We start from the raw sequence: 17,120 nt of genomic DNA, 5'->3' as shown, positions 1-17,120 counted from the left end.
CATATATATACCAAAGTAATGATGCTTTAGAAATAAAACTGTGCTACTAGTTTGGAGGAATTAAATAACTATCAACACTGGCCATTTATTCATGACTAGTAGATAGAAGAAACATCTCCAGACATTTGAACACTAAAATCATAAAGTCTTAAATAATCCAAAACTGAAAGAGAAAATCACAAATGAGAGTAAATATAAACCATTCATGAATAAAACAAAGGAATTGTGGGTACATTTACAGTCTCATTTACACTCAACGGAGTGATGCTCACTGTTTGTTGTTAACTTGACAGTATTTGGAGTCACTTATACAACCTTCATCCCATTGTCTATGAAGGCATTCTCAAGAGGTTTAACTCAAAAAAGACACACTTGCCCTGAATTTGAGATTTGGGTGTACATACTCTTAAGAGTTTTGTACTGAATAAAAAGGGGGCACTGAATAATCAAGAGGAATGCCAGGCACACGCTTTGTTTCTCTCTGACTCTCTCTCTCTCTCTCTCTCTCTCTCTTCTGTCCATGTCTATGTCTCCCAGTCTCTGTCTCTGTCTTTCTTTCTCTGTGTCTGCCTCTCTGCTTCCTGACTGTGCAAACTATGTTACCAGATTGCTCTCAATCATGCCACGGCCCTTAGCACCAGGCTATCAACTTATGATGACTAAACCCTTGAACCGTGAGCCATGGTAAACCCTTTCTTCCTTAATCGGCTTTGTTGCCTGCTTTGTCAAAGCAACAACTAGCTAATGCAAGGACCTAGAAGCAAAATGTTCAAATCAATAGTTTCTGCCATGGCCTAAGGAACTTATTGTGGGAAAAGAATTATAAAATAAACACAAGACAATTAAAATTAGGGGATTATAAGAATAAGAACATAAATAAATGAAACTGAAAACAAGAAAACAATACATAAAATGAATAAAATGGAGCTATTTATCTGTAAAGATCAATAAAATTGATCCAAATGTAGAACCACAAAACAAATGCGAAGGATTTTCACAAAAATCACAAGACATTTGACCGCAAGATGGAGAGACTTCTCAACCGAAGAAGGAAAAGTAAATAGCCACAAATCTATTTAAACAAAAAAACTGATGAGAATTTTCATGTTAAATAAAGTGCTTAGATCAGAAGACAAAAGTAGGACCATTAAAGGCATCTTTTTTGAACTGGAATTTATTACACTAACACTTTTATTCTTCCTAGGACACTGTTAAGAGGAAGGCAAGATGCGGCTGGAGCGATGCACACCAGTAAGGAGCACTGGGCCTTCTTACAGGAGCTCTGGGGCACTCCTAATGTACTCTTAATATATAACTACCTGTAATTCCAGCTCTGAGGAATCAGATGCCCTTGTCATAGACCGGAGTTCAGGTGCAAATAGCTTTGTTAGATGTATCACAGAAGACTGTTAATTCCAGCCTTCAGGGATCCACCACCCTCTTACCATTTTGAGTACACACACACACACACACACACACACACACACACACACATTCAGAAAAGAGAACTGAGAGATTGCACATCTTCAGAAGGCATGCAACCACATGCAAAGAGGACCACCAGTGTTTGGCATAATATCAATGCATATAAAAGCCACCTGTTATATAACAATGACTCAAGTTAAACAAAAGACCACCACCCATCTTTGACAGGGTAACAACTCTCTTCTTTTTTTTCTTCATCTTTATTAAATCGGGTATTTCTTATTTACATTTCAGTTGTTATTCCCTTTCCTGGTTTCCAGGCAAACATCCCCTTAGCCCTTCCCCCTCTCCTTCCATATGGGTGTTCCCCTCCCCATCCTCCCCACATTACCGCCCTCCCCCCCAACAATCACGTTCATTGGGGGTTTAGTCTTCACAAGACCCAGGGCTTCCCCTTCCACTGGGGCCTTACTAGGCTATTCATTGCTACCTATGCAGTTGGAGTCCAGGGTCAGTCCATGTATAGTCTTTGCGTAGTGACTTAGTCCCTGGAAGCTCTGGTTGGTTGGCATTGTTGTTCACATGGGGTCTTAAGACCCTTCAAGCTCTTTCAGTCCTTTCTCTGATTCCTTCAATGGGGGTCCCGTTCTCAGTCCAGTGTTTTGCTGCTGGCATTCGTTTATGTATTTGCCATATTCTGGCTGTGTCTCTCAGGTGAGATCTCCATCCGGTTCCTGTCAGCCTGCACTTCTTTGCTTCATCCATCTTATCTAGTTTGGTGGCTGTATATGTATGGGCCACATGTGGGACAGGCTCTGAATGGGCGTTCCTTCAGCCTCTGTTCCAAACTTTGCCTCCCTATTCCCTCCCAAGGGTAACCTTGTTCCCTTTTAAAGAAGGAGTGAAGCATCTGCATTTTGGTATCCTTCTTGAGTTTCATGTGTTCTGTGCATCTAGGGTAATTCCAGCATTTGGGCTAATATCCACTTATCAATGAGTGCGCACCATATGTGTTTATCTGTGATAGGGTTACCTCACTCAGAATGATATTTTCCAGTTCCATCTATTTGCCTATGGATTTCATAAAGTCACTGTTTTTGATAGCTGAGTAGTGTTCCATTGTGTAGATGTATGACATTTTCTGTATCCATTCCTCTGTTGAAGAGCATCTGGGTTCTTTCCAGCTTCTGACTATTATAAATAAGGCTGCTATGAACATAGTGGAGCATGTGTCTTTGTTATTTGTTAGAGCATCGTTTGGGTATATGCCCAAGAGAGGTATAGCCGGGTCCTCAGGTAGTTCAATGTCCAATTTTCTGAGGAACCTCCAGACCGATTTCCAGAATGAAGAACTCTTATATATGTTGGTAGGATGCAAAATTTATATAAGCTCCTCCAGAATTACTTCAAACACTCAAAGCACAGTTGTTCTACTGTATACTCACCAGTTGCACCTTCTGGCATCCATCTCAGATATAGGAAAGCTTGACCCTAAATAGAAATCTTTAAATGAATGTTAATAACAAGTCATATGTAGAAACATGACGGATATGCTTCAACAGGCCAGTTCTTTTTTTTTTTTTTTTTTTTCCGGGGCTGGGGACCGAACCCAGGGCCTTGCGCTTCCTAGGCAAGAGGAAGGCCAGTTCTTAAAACCGTACCACACATATGTTAAAGAGTACAACTCAGGAATGAAAAAGGCCAGCAAGTATGGATAGACGCAATGATATGGCTGAATTTTCAAATAATTATGTTGATGGAAAAAACAATCCAAAAGTTATCCAATAACAGAATTATAAGATGATGAATTTGTAGAAATAAAGACTGTGTCTCTGGAGAGGTATAGGAATTATAAGCCAGAATGAAGTTGTTATTTTCTGTAAAGGGTCATGGGAAGTACTTTAATAGTGATGGGAATATTTGCTATATGCTTCTGATCTTTGGTGACAGTTTACAAAAGTGTCATCAACAATACTCAGCAAAGGTCACATATGGTTTTCGTGTATTTATTCTTTTTCTTTTTAGAGTGGGTTTCTTATATCTCAGGCTTGCCTTCATCTTGGTATGTCACCAAAGATTACCCTGAACTTCTGACCCTCTGCCCCCACCCCCCAAGTGTTTAGATCCCAGACATGTTCCTTCATGCTCTGTCTTAACAAGTGTCAGAGTGGAACTGAGGGCTTCGTGTTTGCTAGAAAAATGTGCTATACACTGATAGCCAACCCCAGTCCTGCATCCTTCCCTTACAGGAGTATGTTATCCTATGATCATCTGAAATCAAATAATCTTACTGAAACAAAAATTACCTTACAAATCCCATGACAGATATTAAATAGCTATTCTTTTACAGGCTCCATTAAACTTTTTTCAATAAATAAACACTTACTTTTTCACATATGTGTCTGTGGGTTTACAAGTGCCCACTGAAAGCATTTTCTGGAGCTCGAGTCATAAGTGGTTGTTATTTGTCAGAGAAGTGAAAGGTGCTAGGAAATTATGATAAATATGTACTCTTAATGAATAAGGCTTTTTCCAGCTCCCTACAATGTCATTATTTTTTTAAGAATCTCCCTTCCTTGAGGGTTTCTTGAAATGGTACAAGATTGGAAGCATTGACACAGACTGAATCCAATGTTCTTCTTTCTTGCTATCTATTGTTAACCTTGGACATGAATAGAGTCTTCTCACCTCCTGGTTCTCTTGGAAAAAAGTACTTATCTATCCTCCATGAAAGATTATTTTAAACTGTCAACCTTTTTTTTTGGTTCTTTTTTTCGGAGCTGGGGACCGAACCCAGGGCCTTGTGCTTCCTAGGTAAGCGCTCTACCACTGAGCTAAATCCCCAGCCCCTTAAACTGTCATCTTTATTCTTCACTTGGGAAATACAAACTGTTTTCATAGAAGGCAGCTTGGGGTACAAACCTTAAAGTTAATTTGTTTTTAGCCTTTTCATCTGCTTTAATAAAAGACAAGGCTCATTAACCCAGAGTCCAATGTTTCCTAGAAAAAGTAACTGTTGATTCAAGTAGAGACAGCACTTACCTAAAAATGGACAGACTAGGATTTATTACATTAAATATGCATATATTTTCTAACAAAAGACTCATGAAATGAATGGAAGTGATACTCCTTTAGTTTCTCCTTTATTTATTGCTCAGCAGGAACCTAATTTTTAAGTACTGGGACCTAGTATTTATTATTCTCTCCCAGATGTGGAGGCTGACAATAAGCTTGCTGGAATTGTTTGTTGGCTGAATGAATGATACCAAATTGATCAGGTATCTTTCTTACTGAATAAATCTATTTTCTTAAGCAGCTATGTTTATATTTATCAGGTACATGGATTATACATGGATGTATGATGGGCTTGATCTTTTTATGGCCATCCCCATGGTGGTCAGAGTCTACAGGTCAGTTGCTCACACAGTTACAAATGTTACCTGTTTTTATTGCGTCCATGAGCACTTCCTAGCAATTCTGCTCTGCCATTGAACCAAGTGGCTGTCCCAACCAAAGTAAAAGTATGATTACAGATACTTCATAACTTATTAGTTTGCAAATTATTTGTTAAAGATAATGTGTAATTTGTAAGAACTTTAAAAAAAGAAGCAAAAACAGAAAGAAAGGGAACTTAAGCTACTTAAATCAATATTCTGTTTTTCATAAGGTCTGCCTAGCACAATCATGATGACCAAGATGAAAGAAAGCAAAAGCCAAAAATAATGAAGCCATTCTCAATTGAAGTAATAACTTATAAAATATTATTTTAAATATCTAGTATTAGTCATTATTTATTTGCTTTATAGCATTAAACTTATTTTCATTGGTTTTTGTTGTTGTTGCTGTTAACCATGAATATGTTTAATAATGAGAATTAAAAAAAAGTCTGGTGACATGGATCAGTGGATAGATACACAATCCTGAGTATGACCCTCTGAATTCACATGGTTGGTGGGTAAGACTAATATTTGAGAGCTGTTCTTCAAGCTCCATACATGCACTAAGCACACGCACGCGCGCGTGCTCGCACACACACACACACACACACACACAATCATTTTCATCATCCACACATACAACAATAAGTTTATTTTCATTTAAAAAGGAATAAGAAAAAATATATTCTGGAGGCATTATTTCAAACAGGGAGTAGAAATGTATCATAAAGCAATAGGTTTTAAGTCATAGGAAGAAGTTCTCAAATATATTATTCTTCGCATACAATATTTCCTGAATCTATATTTAAAATTTTAACACAAAAGACACTGTTTTCTATGGCACCCCAAATCAGTATGTGAGATTTCTCCTCCACATTTCCTGCTAATCTTTGAAAATATAAGATTCAAATGTTTTGTTCCAATATTATACCATCACATCAGAAATACCTGATTGCCAGGTTTCTAAGTTCAGAAACTATTACTATAAATTTAAGAAATAATGTCAATGGTATGAATTAATATTCTTTTCCAGTATGAGTACACCAAGTTACGGTTAGTAGTACTAATCATGTGATGTATCCCAAAATAGCATGACATACATGAATGAAACTGTGGGTCATTACAAAATGTTCAGCTTATTTTGTCTCATGACAGATTTCATAACTCTCATGAGAAATAACCTTTCCCCCCGTATCCTTTTAGAAAAATTTACACTAAAGATAGCGCAGGTAATTAGACAGTACAGAAGGACACAGTGATGTACTCCTGCATCCTGACATTCATGCAAGGGTGCTGGCTTGCAGAACAGACTTGGCTATAGAATAAGACTCTGAAACAAATGCATCCCTTGTAGGAATTGAGGCTTTGTGAAGAGGCTTCTGCATGGGATCTGCTGAGATACTGATTTCTAGTGAGATACTGGTTTTCATAAAATACACATCATAACATATTCCAGGGATTTTATGTAAATTATCTATTTATACTTTTAAAATGGCTAAATTCTATTTAAATTCCTGTGATTTTAATCTGCATGTATATATTCAACAAGAGCATAGTGCAAATATAAGTATCTAAAAATTCATAAATGCTTATAAGTTGTATAAAGGGAGATTTCTGTTCAATCAAATAATAGCATTTGAAATGTTAATTTCTTTCCCATTGGTGGCTGCAGTGTTTTATTATTATTTAAGTGATACAGGGTCGAGCAATAATTAACCCATCTGTCTGGACTTCTTCATAAATTCATTTCATAGATTTAAAATTTATTAAACTTACTACACTTATTTATTCAAGTGGAAAAGGATTCATGTGATATGGTGTCCCTGTTGAGGACAGAAGACCACTTGCAGGAGGCCATTCCATTTCTTTCTTGTGGGCCCCAGGAACTAAACCCTGGGGAACCAAGCTTACAGCAAGCTCCTTTACTTGTTGAGCCACCTCCCCAGCCCTCCAGATGCTTGGCTTGGCTCTACTAGGAAAATGTTTTATATTCAGAAAGCTGTGTCTTCTATGAAGTTCACAGAATTTAGTTGATTCTTGGAGGTTTTGACACATGTTTGTATTAACTCACATTTCACGTTCCTTTCCCTGTGTGTCTTCTGCCCGAAGTATCATTTATCCTCACATCTCTGATCTCCATGGGAACACCCTACCATGGCCTGACCATTTTAACCCTGGATTTTCTGTGAAAATCACTGATAGGCAGCAAAAATACCACGACTCTGCTGGTCAGATTATAAAATCATGGCTGAAGAAATCATCTCGCAGTTAAGAAAGCTTGCATAGCACCAAAGTTTGGTTCCTAGTACTAAAGACAGGCAGCTCAAAACCACCTATAATATAAAATCATCCCCAGAAGATCTGAAGTCAGCTTCTATTCTCCTTCTCAAGTACCTACATACACACCACCCTCTAGGTACCACACTATCATTTAAAAAGGGAGAGGAACTATAATGCTAGCTCAATAAATCCAAGCCATATCGCCTTAGCTCCATAATGAAATATTTTGGAAGAACAACAACAAAAAGAATGTTGAGATTCTATCATTTTCATCAAACTAAATGGGACTAGACATTATCATGCTGCATAAAATAAGTCCTGCATTGGAAAACAAGGAATCTCTATTTTTTCTCTTATATGTAGAAGCTAAAAATCTCCATTTAAAAGTTGAAAAGTCATTACTAGAGATGAATAGAGTGTGGAGTACGGTGTAGTATAGAGGGGGATAAAGGGAATTTGTATTTGATAACAGATAAAACGTCTATGTGTTGAAACAACACAACACAGACACTGAATGTGTACCAATAAGGAGTCATTGTGGTGTCTAGAGCTGTAGTCTCCCCTCACCTAGTTTAAGGCCAGCAAAAATGCAATGCCTGGATCTTTCTTTCACAGACAGATCTCTTTCTTAGACTTGGCGTCTCCACCACTGATTCCCGGATTTATCTCAGGACACTTCAATGATCTACTTGAAGTCTCCCATCTCAACATCTCAAGGCCTAGGCTACAGTTCCAAACTCTCTATAATAATTAATGGTTGTCAATGAGAGAAAATCATGAATTACCTAGGAGACCAACCTCTTGTTATAATTCAGAAAGGGAGCTCCTAGAGTGACTTAATTGAGCCACACAGTTTCCAAATGAGGGCAGCACCTTTCCATGGGCTGAAATCCTAGATTGACCTAAAAGGAAAAGACAAGCTGAGTACCCACATTCACCTTTCTGTTTCCTGACTGTGGGTGCCAGGTGACCTCATGCCCCCCCCCTTCAATGTCATTTCTGACATAGTAGATTGTTCCCTAAATCTGTGAGCCAGGGAAAGGTTCTCCTGCCATTGATTGGTGTGGTCAGATGATCTGTCACATCAGAAAATTTGGTGCATTTTCTCCTGTCCTTTAGAGTTGCATATTAATTCATCCCCTATATGAATGAAAATGGAGCTGTCCAGGACATCATTCTTCTTACCACAATTTCCACTCATTGCCACATAGGAAATGATGAATGAAAGTTGTAAATAAATATATACATATGCTTTTCCCTCTGAGCTCACTGAAATCACAGTATTCGTTCCTTACTCTAGTTCTTTCTGAGTATATCAGTAATGCTCTTTACTGTGAGCCATTCTTTTAGCCCCTACAATTAAGTCTTTAAAAAGGGAAGAGGGTAGGACATGTCAGTTATGTGTAGAAGCAAACATTTATGGCAGGGGCAGATTCAGTGTAGTTGGAAGTGACTGTGGCCATCACGTGACTTTATGCTCCTCCTACATGAGCAATACTGACCCAAGCCACTGAAGAAATGAAGTTTTTTTTTTTTCTGGCTCACAGATTGAGGAACAAACCACCATTTCGCAGGAGACACTGATGGAGGAACATGGAGTCATGCGGCATCCACAGTCACTTCCAAACCCATTAAACCCATCCTTGACACAAATGCTTGCTTGTACACATAACTGGCTGTGCCCTGCATTCTTCTTGTTTTCTAAGGATTAATTGTGGGGGCTGAAGGGAAGGGTCAGTGGATGAAGAGCTTACTGAACATTCATGTGGATCTTAGTTTGGTTCACCAGTATTCATAGAAAACAGTGGTTTTGGCAGCTTGTACCTGTAACCATAGCACCGGGGGACGGAAACAGGAATCATGGAGGCTCACTAGCTAGGACACCTGGCTAAATTGGTGAGTTCCAGGTTTAGTGAAAAAGCCTGTCACAATTGGGGGGAGGATGGGGAGGGAAATACCCATATAGAAGGGGAGGGGGAGGGGCTAGGGGGATGTTGGCCTTGAAACTGGGAAAGGGAATAACATTTGAAATGTAAATAAATACCCAATTTAATAAAGATGGAAAATATAAGATGTAGAACAATAAAGAAGGCTTCTGGCATAGGCACACATACATATGCATATATATGCACATACACCACACACACAAATACATATGACCAAGATGTACCATGACCTATTTGAACGTGTGACCAAGATGTACTAAGGTGTGCTATGAAGTCTTTGAACATTTTTGGATTATTCAAGTTATACTCTTTTTAAACAAAGTGATATTCCTGCTCTCTTAGATGACCGTTTTAAGGACTAGCTGAATGTGTGAAATATGTAAGATGGTGTTACTGGAAAACATAGTAAAAGAACTTCAAATAAGCATTGAAAAATAACCACAATTCCAAATATCGTCTGATAAGTGTCAAGGTGAAATACCTTTGGTGACTTACATGAACTTTTCTATTTTGTATTGAGCGAGTAACCCATGTATCACAGGCTGCCTAGAAACAGGCTAAGACCAGCCATGACATTGTCCTGATCCTTTTGCCTCTACTTTCCAAGCGCTGGATTGTAGGTGTGCACCACCACACCTGGTTTCTGTGATACCAGGTATTAACCCCGGCCTCCTGCATGCTAGGCTGGCACTCCATCACCTGAGTGGCAGCTCTTGGTTGTTTGTATTGTTTCACCTTATACTCTGTGTACTTACAGAAATGCTACATTCTATAACCTCTAACCCCCTGTCATCAGGGATGTATTTAAACCCACTTCCATGAAGTAAAGGAAACATTCTCCCTTGATGGATGCATCGATTGTCAAATGTCAAAGCACGACATTTACATATGGAAATCATACGCAAAGTATAAATGTGAGCTGAGGGGAAATGTGAAAGAAACGATCCATCTGCATGAACTCAGGCTGATGTCTTCAAGAAAGGTGAAAAAAAAACCCACATAAACGCCAACAGTTTGCCCAGTTGTGATTTATGAATAACCAATGCATCCTGTATTAAGCAACATGACAATTATCTTAGACTCAACACAAGCCTGAACTTGAAATGCTGCTGGCTGGCTGTATTTTATAAGAAATGGAAGTAGAGATTAAATCTCTGAGAGATTAATTAACTACCTTGCTCTTCTGTAGATGTCAGATGGCCATACCGAGATAGAAATTGGCATGCTATTTTTAGTTTGTGACCCATTCAGCTCTGCTTTATGGAGGGGTCTGTGACAAAGTGATGTGGTTTAAATTAAGGTGCGTTGGCTTCTGAGAACCTTTGGTGACAGACCATAATTAGATCTGAGGATGTTCCATAAAATCTTAGCAAACTCTGCATTTCATCCTATAAAATATATGGTTGCATTGGTGTGTACACGTGTGTTTGTGTGTGCATGTGAATGCAGGGGTCTCCAGAAGCAAATGAAACCCCATTGGGCTAGAATTCCAGGCCAATATGAGCCCTCCAGGCAGCTTCCAGGATGCTCACAAGTCCTCTGTGAAACAGGGTGTACTCTTACCCTCTGATCCATTTCTCCAGATCCGAGATTTTAGTTATTAAAGTGTTTTAATAAATATTCTGCATAATGGTAGATTTATCTACATTTTTTAATATTCATCCAAAATATTATCTCCTTAGCTATCTCATACAGAATTCAGTAGTCATAAGAGAAGAGAATATGTGTGTGTGTATATATATATATTGTATATGTCTATATATATTGTATATGTATATATATGTATATATGTGTGTATATATGTATATACATGCATATATATGTATATATATATATTCTCAAATATTAGCTTCACACTGTTCAGTCCACCTGGGGTTACAGATCTTACTATTAAACTTGTATTTGATTGCCTGCTGTTGATTCTGTATTCACTTTCACTATGAAGAGTAAAGCAAATTATCATTTGGCACACGGAAGAGTTTGCAGTAATTCAGTTCTAGCAGGGAGACTCTCTATTTGAATTTCAGCCCTGACCTACAAACATCAGAATTTCATATTCCAGAAACTTGTGTTCAAGACTTGATGTGTGTGATATATTTTACATTTATCAAAATTGTACTTCAACTGGAAGTTTTGTTTTAATTTTGTAATATTGTTATAAAATGTTTTAACTGTAAAATGTAATTGCTAATATTCACAAATGTACCTAGAGTCTTCCGGGTTTATATTAGAAAGTCAATTCTTTTAAAATTACTTGAAAAATTTTTAACTTTTGCAGTAAAGCAAAATAGTATTATTTCAACCCAAGTTACACTGTAAGAGTAGACCTTGGGTGAGGTGTTGTTGATACCCTAGTTCTACCACATAAAGTGTTGTAACGGGAGGGTGTGATGTGAAAGTCCTGTTCCCCAATTGGTTCTTTATTTGTCAGTAAAGAAAGCTGTGGATGAATTGCCGAGCTGAAGGTAAAGACTGGACTTCCAGGTCCCTGAACACAGGCAGAGGGGCACAAGGAGAGAGAGAAGTTTTTCTGTCATGCTTTGGAACTAGAAGAACTCCACAGCCTTGTGAGGTCAGAGGAGGAGTCATGCCCTGGGGCCATTACTACAGGCAGGAAGGCAAGGGCATTTGGCAGAAGCCAGATGGGTTTATCCACTAAGTTTAGTTCAGGTAAAAGAGGCTGAGTTAAGAAATTGATAAAGGCTTGCTTTTCCAGGCAAAAGATTGAAATTCCCAGCAATTGTGCCAAGAAGGCAAATTGTAAAGGAACAAGCTGTGTGTGTGTGTGTGTGTGTGTGTGTGTGTGTGTGTGTGTGTGTGTGTGTGTGTCTTTTTCTGTGGATTCAAGGGTCTTCTAGTGTGGTTACCTCCCAGAGCAAAGGCAGGTAGAGCAAAAGGGAAGCCTGGTGGGAGCTGGTCGCTCAGCTGGTCCCAGAGCAAAGACAGTAGCACAGAACTACATGCAACAAGAAATAATTAAGTTACCTGAAGCTTGTATACTTTGTGCACCTATTTCTTCAGATTATAAAGTATGTTGAATGTATGTGTTCCATGTATATTTGAATGGGATTGTACATGTATGTATGGACAGAATAAATGTGTGTAGATATAAAGAGGTCAGGAGTCAACATTGCTCATATTTCCCATTCATTCTTCATCATATTTTTTGAGATACAATCTTTCAGTGAATCTGTTTCTCACCAGCTTAGCTGGAGTGGCTTGCCCCCAGGATGCAAAAGTCACTTACTCCTGAGGACAGAGCTACAGTTGCATGCTGTCTTGCCTGACTTACATGGTTTCTGCAGGTAGCAATAAATAGCCTAGTAAGAGCACCAGTGGAAGGGGAAGCCCTCAGTCCTGCCAAGACTGAATCCCCAGTGAACATGATTGTTGGGGGGAGGGCGATAATGTGGGGAGGATGGGGAGGGGAACACCCATAAAGAAGGGGAGGGGGAGGGGCTAGGGGGATGTTGGCCCAGAAACCCGGAAAGGGAATAAAAATCGAAATGTAAATAAGAAATAGCCAAGTTAATAAAGATGGGAAAAAAATTTAGATACTTGTGCTTATGTGACAAGCACTTTGTCAACTGAGCAATTCATCCAACCTTGGTTACTTTTGGAACTCATTCAGAATACAATTCCTAAAAGCACGTTTACACTTTCATATAGTAGTTACAAACCTATGGATTCTGGCATTCCCAACAAGGAGAACTAGAGCCATACAAAAACAAAGCAGGTTAAAATCCTTTATCCCAAAGTTTCAATTCATCTCTGGTATTATTGAAACAACAGCCTCCTTTTTCATGGGTATTCTCATAACACTTCCTCTTAAGGGATCCGATTAATAATGGTGTTTATTGCAATATGATGCATTTTTAAGGTACAATTTGCTCACAGACATTCATTTGTGTAGCTTAATCTGTCAATATTTTTGCATAGCACCCACTCTTCTCTCTTAGGAGAATGTGCTGGTTGAGTTTGTAATTACCAAGGCCTGAAGGAAATGGCCCAGCTCTGGTCTTTCTCCTCCAATGAAGGTTGATCTACACAGTCATTTTGAAGGCTTAGAATTACCATGGACTCTTACTCCTTGGCATGTTTGTAAGGGCATTCTCAGATTAAGTTAAGGGTTGAAAAGACCCATCTTGGATGTGGGACCCACCATCCTATGGGCTGGGGGATCCAAACTGAATAAAAAGCAAAATGCTGGGTGAGCACCACATAACTTTTCTCCATTTTTGGACTGCGACAGTCTAGTGTGGACAGCTACTGCTGGCATGACTTCTTTTTTAAACTGGGAGTCAAAGTAAATCATCCTGAAATGGCTTTTGTCCTGTATTCTGCCACAGTATGGAAGAAGGGCGCTAATCCACCTCTTTTTTCCTAGTCCTGGAGCACAAACTTGGACAACTCAAGTCTATATACACCCACTTGACTAAGTGAATTTTCTTTTGATAATATTATTTTTTAAATTGCTTTTGCTTATTTACATTTCAAATGTTGCTCCCATTCCCTGTCCCCCCTTCAAGAGTTTTTGATCCCATTCCCCCTTACCTTTACCTCTGAGAAGGTACTCTCTATCCCATACCACCCATGCCTCTCATCCACCCTTCCACCCACACCTCGCACCCCCCACATATCACCCTTCCCTGAGTTATCAATGTTTACAGCATTAAATGCATCCTCTCCCACTGAGGCCAGACCAAGTAGTCCTCTACACATATGTGCTGGGGGCCACAGACCATTCCATGTATGCTCTTTGGTTTGTACCTTAGTCTCTGCGAGCGCCCATGGTTTAAGTTAGTTGATTTTGCTGGTCTTCCTACAGGGTTGCCATCCCTTTCAGCTCCTTCAATCTTTCCCTATTCTGAATAAGGTAGGGGGCTTAATGACTAAGCCTTAAATAAATTCTCAATTATTGTGATTGTATTTACAAAACACTTAATAATTGATGTTAAAGCAGTGTACATTGTTTGAGGGAGGGGGTCATTTTTACAACCTTGACCTACTTACATATCTTCCATTGAAACTGTTGAGATAATTAGTTTTATACAATGATTGACAGCTTGAACTGATATCAATTATCTCCATGCTATTCTGTGAAGTATCTGTATATGGATGCTAAAGACAACTGTGTCAAGAAGCCAAAAGACTGATATCTTTCTGTGTTTTTGTTTCTGATAAGCATGGGAAGACAAAGAAAGTGCATCAGATGAGAACAAAGACTATTCAGTCATTATATTTAGGTATGGACCTTGAATTCCTGACCTTTTCAAGACTTTTAACATGCGGAAGTGTTGTATTTTGTTAAATGTTTTTACAGCATCTAATGAGATGATCATTTTGGTGTTTGTCTTTGAGTTTGTTTTTATAGTGGATTACATTGATGGATTTCCATATACTGAACCATCCCTGCATCCCTGGGATGAAGCCTACTTGTTTATGGTGAATGATTATTTTGATGTGTTCTTGGATTCAGTTTGTGATAATTGGTCTGACATTCTCTTTGTTAGGTCTTTGTATGGTTTAGGTAACAGCCTAAGATACCTAACCGAAGCCTAATACAAGAACGAATTGGGTGCTATTCCTTTTGTTTCTATTTTGGGAAATAGTTTGAAAAGTTTTGGTATTAGGTCTACTTTGAAGATCTGATAAAATTCTACACTAAAAGAAGATGGCCCTGGGCTTTTTTGTTTGTTTTGTTTTGTTTTGTTTTGTTTGGGAGACTTTAATTACTGATTTCTTCCTGTCTAAAGGAAATGCAGAAACAAAGAATGGAGCAGAGACTGAAGGAAAGGCCACCTGGAGACTGTTCCACCGGGAATCCATCCCATCTGCAGACACCAGCCAAGGCACTATTGCTGATGCCAGGAAGTGCTTACTGACAGGAGCCTGAGATAGCTGACCCTGTGAGGACCTACCAGTACCTGACCAATACAGATGTGAATGCTTATAGCCAACCATTGCACTGAGCAGAGGGATGCCAATGGAAGAGTTAGGGGAAGGACTGAAGGAGCTGAAGTGGATTGCAACCCGATAGGAAGAACAACAATATCAACCAACCAGAACCCTCAGAACTCCCACGGACTAAACCACTCACTAAAGATACACATAGAGGAACCCATGTAGCAGAGGATTTCCTTATCTGGCATAAATGGGATAGGAGGCCCTTGGTCCTGGGGAGGCTTGATGCCCAGCATAGGAGGATGCTAGGGCATTGATGGAGGAGTTGGTGGGTGGGTGGGGGAGCACCTCATAGAGGCAGGTGGAGGGGAGATGGGATGGGGAATTTTCAGAGGGGAAACTGAAAAGGGGGACAACATTTGAAATGTAAATATATAAAATAACCAAGAAGAAAAGAACATTCATTTATGAAGACAAGACTTCAAGATCTACCCTCCACAAAATAGTTTGCTGACTAGAGCAGAGAAAGTCTTCTACTGAAGCATTGATTGACATTTGAAGCAAAGGAGGAGTAAAAATAATAGATATGTCTACATACTCATCAGGACCTACACTGCATATAACCTGTGATAAAATTTTCTCGCTAAATCAATTTAATCTCAATGCTTTATTTTTACTTTTGATAAAAATCATGGCATAGGAATACTATCTCTTTTTACCAGCAAAAATAACAAATTACTAATTTTATTATTATTATTATTATTATTATTATTATTATTATTGCTTTTAACAAGGTTTCTCTGTGTTGCTCTGGCTATCCTGGAACTCACTCTGTATATCAGGATAGTCTCAAACTCACAGAGATCAACCTGCCTCTGCCTTCCAAGTGCTGGGAGTAAAGCTGTGAGACACAACCACCCAGCTTAAAATTATTTTTAAGATTCTATTTTTACATATACTTATGTATCTCTGCAGGAGTATGTGTATTACGCATATATGTGTAGGTATGTACACACTTGTGTACATACCCACAGAATCCTGAAGATGGCATCAGATCTTTTGGAGATAATTACAGGTAGTTTGAGCTACCTAAAGTTGGTGATAGGTAGCAAATTATAGTCTGCAAAAGCAAATAGTAGCTGATGAGCCATCTGTCCAGTCTCCAGGTTCATATTTTAAAGACATTGTTCTCATTGTGAAAAATGGCAGATCCTAAGGAATTCATCCAAATTGGGAGGCTTTTCACATGACAGAGCAGAAGGACTCAAAACGGTTTGCAGACAGCTGTCCTTTTCTCTCCTCTTTCTTTACACCATTCTCTTAAGAAGATCAATTCTGCTAAGGAAGTGTTTCAAACAAATATCAGGGCTGAGAAATGTGAGCTGGGACATTCTAGACTTTGAGACAAAAACAAGGACTTTAGTTTTCATGAATTATGAATCATGAATTTTGGTATGATGAGTTTAAGGTTGTTAATAGCAGTCATGCCAGCCTTGTGTATCAAATATTAGAATACATTTTGAATGAATTTCATTATAAACTGTTCCACAGCAGAGAATTCAGCCATACCTTAAGGGCTGAGCATTGAGGAAAGCAGGAGTTGGACCCAAACAGAAGAATGAAGAACTAATCAGAAAACAATAATTAAGAAAGGTATAAGCAATTAAAAGTTCAAAATATTTAAACAAATATATAGTGAAATCAATGAATGTATGCATGTACGGTGTTTACATTTGAAATGTCCTGCACAGGTGTATGAGTGCACTTGGCCCTCAGCTAGTAATGCTATTTGGAAAGATTATAGAACTTTTAGGTGATGGAGCCTTAGAACAGGAGGGGTGGCTTCCCAGGGATGAGCTTTGTGGTTTTATAGCCTGGGCACTTTCTGGTCTTGTTTTGTTTTATTTGATTTGGTTTTGTTTTCTCTCTCTGCTTCTTGTGTGGGAATGAAGCGTGACAAGTCAGCTGCCTGCTCCTGTGTGTGTATGACATGAAATAACTACATAAAATATTTGGATAAAAAAATAGATGTAAAATCTTTTCAAAATTAGAGACAAACTTAGGTGCACAGGTATATTTATACATAAAATAACACTCCACTCTGCTTCCAGAATACTAGTTTTCACTA

This window comes from Rattus norvegicus, chromosome 13, assembly GCF_036323735.1.
Source record: "Rattus norvegicus strain BN/NHsdMcwi chromosome 13, GRCr8, whole genome shotgun sequence".
In the NCBI taxonomy this organism is placed as follows: Eukaryota; Metazoa; Chordata; class Mammalia; order Rodentia; family Muridae; genus Rattus; species Rattus norvegicus.
The sequence above is the reverse complement of the archived record's forward strand: the minus strand, read 5'-3'. Positions refer to the sequence as shown.